A 4875-nucleotide genomic window follows, 5' to 3' on the forward strand; every position below is an offset into this window, starting at 1 on the left:
GTGTCAATGGGATAAAAACAAAAGGGACATGTGTAATACTTTCAACAATAAAGATAAATAAATAAAAATAAAATAAAAGGTTGTAGGTTCAATTCCCAGTCACAGCACATAGGTTTTGGTTTCGATCCCCAGCCATTGGTCTGGGTATGTATGGGAGACAACCGATTGAGATTTCTCTCTTCTCTCTCTCTCTCTCTCAACATATCCTCAGGTGAGGATAAAATAATTAAAAATAGAACTACCAGCCCTAACCAGTTTGGCTTAGTGGATAGAGCGTCGGCCTGTGGACTGAAAGGTCCCAGGTTCGATTCTGGTCAAGGGCATGTACCTTGGTTGTGGGCACATCCCCAGTAGGAGGTGTGCAGGAGGCAGCTGATCGATGTTTCTCTCTCATCGATGTTTCTAACTCTCTATCCCTCTCCCTCCCTCTCTGTAAAAAAAAATCAATAAAGTATGTTTTTTTAAAAAAATAGAACTACCATATAACCCAGCATTTCTACTTCTGGGTATATATCCAAGGAAACCCAAACAATAAAACAAAAGAACATAGGCACCCCTCTGGTTATTGTAGCATTATTTACATCTAGAGGCCCAGTTCATGAAATTCTTGCACTGGCAGGCGAGGGGTGTCCCTTAGCCCGGCCTGCACCCTCTCAGTCTGGAACCCCTTGCTCCTTACCACTCACCTGCTTGCTGCTCCTTACCTCTCGGCTCATTACTCCTTAGTGCTGCTGTGGAGGTGGGAGAGGCTCCTGCCACCACTGCTGCACTCACCAGCCGTGAGTCCAGCTTCTGGCTGAGCGATGCTTTCCCTGTGGGAGCGACAGGATAGTCTGCCATTTGGTCGATTTGCATATTACACTTTTATTATATAGGATAGCCAAGCTATGGAAGCAACCCAAGTGCCCAGTAATAGAAAAATGGGTATAAAAGGGAAGGTACAAAACAAGTCAGTCAGCAAAAGACAAATATCATATGCTTTCACTTATATGTGGAATCTAAAAGAAAATATAAATGAACAAACAAAACCGAAATAGACTCGTAGATACAGAGAGCAGACTGATAGGTGCCAAATGGAAGGGCAAAAAAGGTGAAGGAATTGACAAGTACAGATTGGTAGTTACAAAATATTCATGGGGATGTAAAGTTCAGCATAGGAAATCTACACTAATAAAAGAGAAAAATGGTAATTGGCGTATGACGATACCCTTTTCATTGGCTAATCAGGACTATATGCAAATTAACTGCCAACTAAGATTGGCAGTTAACTGCCAACAAGATGGCGGTTAATTTGCATATTAGGCACAATGCAGGGAGGCGAAAGGGAAAGCAGGAAGAAGCCCCCTGCCACTGACAGTGATCGGAAACCCAGGGGGGAGCTAAGAGCTGGGGGGCAGGGCAAAGGCGGCCCTGGGGCCGCCTTTGCCCTGCCCCCCAGCCATGATTGGAGAATCAGGTGCCTTTGCCGCCCTGGCCAGTGATAGCAGGAAGTAGGGGTGGAGCCAGCGATGGGAGCTGGGCACGGTTGAAGCTGGCAGTCCCGGGAGCTAGGGGCCCCTTGCCTGGGCCTAAAGCGGAGCCCACAATCGCGGGGCCGCTGCAGCTGCGGGTCCCCGCTGCCCAGGCCGAACGCCTCAGCCAGAGGCATCCTGCAGGGGCAGGGGCGGAGCCCGCGTGATCGCGGTGCCCCCTGCTGCCACTGCAGGTCCCCGCTGCCCGGGCCAGATGCCTAGGCCAGAGGCATCAGGCCTGGGCTGGGGGCAGAACCAGTGATGGGGGGAAATGAGGGTCCCCTGCCCAGGCCTGACGCCTCTGTCAGAGGCGTCAGGCCTGGGCAAGGGGCCGATCCTGTGATTGGAGGGTGATGGGGGTCAACACCTGAGGGTTCCCAGTATGTGAGAGGGGGCAGTCTGGGCTGAGGGACACTCCCCCCCGCCCCACACCCAGTGCACGAATTTCGTGCACCAGGCCCCTAGTATAGTCAATAATAGCATAATAACTATGTATGGTGCTTGGTGGATACTGGAAATATCAGGGAGAACACTGTGAAGTGTTTGTGTAATCCCACTATGCTGTACAACTGAAACTGAAATACAAAATAATGTCAAATGTAAAAAAAAAAAAAATACTAAGATATTCTGCAGCTGGAATTGAAGGCTTTCTCAGCAGAACACACAACTGGCTGTGCTTCCTACCTGGTATGTTTTGAGGTGTGGGAGGGTGTGAGTGAGCAAAGGTTTTCCAGAGAAAATCTGTTGAAGTAAACATCTCCACATCACTGGCTAACCAAATATCAATGTCCCCAGAAAAAAAAAAAATCATCCTGCAGGGATATCCCATGCTATCTGTGCTCCAGTGTCTCGCTGCTGGACAGCAAGGCAGCCTGCCAGACCAAGCTTCCTAAAGTACAGATTGGGTGGTGTCACCCCAGTCCCAGGATAGAATCGAAAATACTAGGCCAGGCATTTGAACCCTCTATAGTCTATTTTCCCTGCTTTCCCGATCTCCCCTACCCAGCTCCTGTGATCCTCTGAACTCACTTTACCTGTTTTTCTCTCTCTCAAGTTTTGTTATGTTCTTTTTCTGCTGACATGCCACGTGCTCTCCCTTCCTACCCATTTTTCTAGGCACAGTTAAAATGCCACCTCCTTCAAAAGCTGTGATCTTATTGGTAACAAGGGCCTCTATCCTCTGTACTCCTTTGCACAGCACTTTGGTGCTTTTCATACAATCAAAAGTGCTTTCTTGACTACATTAATTTACCTTCCAAACCAGGATGTGCTCTTTGAGGGTAAGGATTGCTTTTACTTTTTTATATTCCTTCTCAGTGCGTAGCACAGTGCCTCAATAACTACTTGTAGAATGACTCAATAGCAAGTTTTTATTCCACCAGGGAATTCACCCTTTTTTTTTTTCTTTTTTGTTGTATTATCGTAATGCACTGGTCAATTATAAATCTACTCCAAAGGCCATGCTAATGAAGCTGAAACAAGTCTCTGATATGAACCAAAAGGCAAGGCATTACTCATTTATCTCTGTTATGTGCTGGGTTTTCTGAGAGCTTAGGGAAATTTGGATGTTTTAGCTACCCCCACCACTTCTATAACCTAACTCCCACCTCCTCCATTTCCATCCCATACTTTCTACCTTTTTCATCACCTCCACTCCACCTTACCCCTATTCAGAACCACTTTAGCCTTTTATGTGTCCCTAGGAGTTTCACTTCCAAATCCTTTCCATTTTTACCCTCCTCCTGATTTTCTTTCATACAAGAGAAGATAGATCTTTCATTACTCCGGTTGCAAGGTGCATCCCTCAGGCAAGTATGGGAACTCCAAGGCTACCCTAATATCCAGTGTGATGATCCTGTTTTCTTATGAGCTAAACACACAATTAATACAAGATATGGGATATTTAGGCAAGTTTCAATTATATAACAGTAGTTTCATGCTCAAACACAGATCCTACATTGTTTTTTAAGTTGATCTATTTTCCTCTTTTTTTCTAAAATATAATGGATTTTAATGTTTTATTGATTGTTATTTTTAGAGAAGGGAGAACATTTATTAAGAACCTTTATTTGCCAAGCATTGTGCTAGATACTTGAAATATGAATTTCATCTTGTCTTCACAATGACATTTGGAGATCCACAGTTACATATTATAGATGAAAAGTTGAGGTCAATATATATTAAGTGGCCCTGGCCAGTGTGGGTCAGTTGTTTTGGCATCATCCAGTGCACAGAGGGTTGAAGGGAATCTGGTCAGGGCACATGCCTTGGGTTTGGAGCTCAAGCCCTGGTAGGGGGCATGCAGGAGGCAGCCAATCTATGTTTGGTTCTTTCATCAATGCTTCTCTCTCTCTCTCCCTCTAAAAAATCAATTAAAATATCTTAAAATAGATATTAAATGATTTGTCCAAAATTATGCTGTGAATTTGTGGGGCTAGTATTCTATTGTGGGTCCTTTTAATAAAAGCTTGTGCTCTTTTAGTTATATCATGCTGCATCCTCAAATAAAACCCAGCTCATTCTGACTTCATCTTCCATTTCAAAATAGAGATCACAAAAAAGATGTAACCAAAAGACTCCGAATAGCTGCAGCAATCCTGAGAAAGAAGAATAAAGTAGGTGGGATCTTAATATCAGATATCAAGCTGTATTACAAAGCCACTGTTCTCAAAAAAAGCCTGGTACTGGCACAAGAGCAGACATATAGATCAATGGAATAGAATAGAGAGCCCAGAAATCGACTCAAACCACTATGTTCAATTAATAGTCAACAAAGGAGACATGAACATACAACGGAGTCAAGACAGTCTCTTCAATAAATGGTGTTGGGAAAATTGGACAGATACATGCAAAAAAATGAAACTAGACCACCAACTCACACCATACACAAAAATAAACTCAAAATGGATAAAGGACTTAAACATAAGACAGGAAACCATAAAAATATTAGAGGAATCCATAGGCAGCAAAATCTCAGACATATGCTGAAGCCATTTCTTCACTGATACTGCTCCTAGGGCAATGGAAACTAAAGAGAAAATAAACAAATGGGACTACATCAAAATAAAAAGCTTTTGCACAGCAAAGGAAGCCATCAACAAAACAACAAGAAAGCCCACTGTACGGAAGAACATATTTGCAAATGTTATCACTGATAAGGGTTTAATCTCCAACATTTACAGGGAACTCATGCAACTTAACAAAAGGAAGATAAACAACCCAATAAAAAATGGGCAACGGACCTAAATAGATACTTTTCGAAAGAAGACAGAAGGCCAAAAAACATATGAAAACATGTTCAAAGTCACTAATCATCTGAGAGATGCAAATCAAAACGACAATGAGGTACCATCTCACACCTGTC

The sequence above is a fragment of the Myotis daubentonii genome, chromosome X (genome assembly GCF_963259705.1).
Source record: "Myotis daubentonii chromosome X, mMyoDau2.1, whole genome shotgun sequence".
NCBI classification, from domain to species: Eukaryota; Metazoa; Chordata; class Mammalia; order Chiroptera; family Vespertilionidae; genus Myotis; species Myotis daubentonii.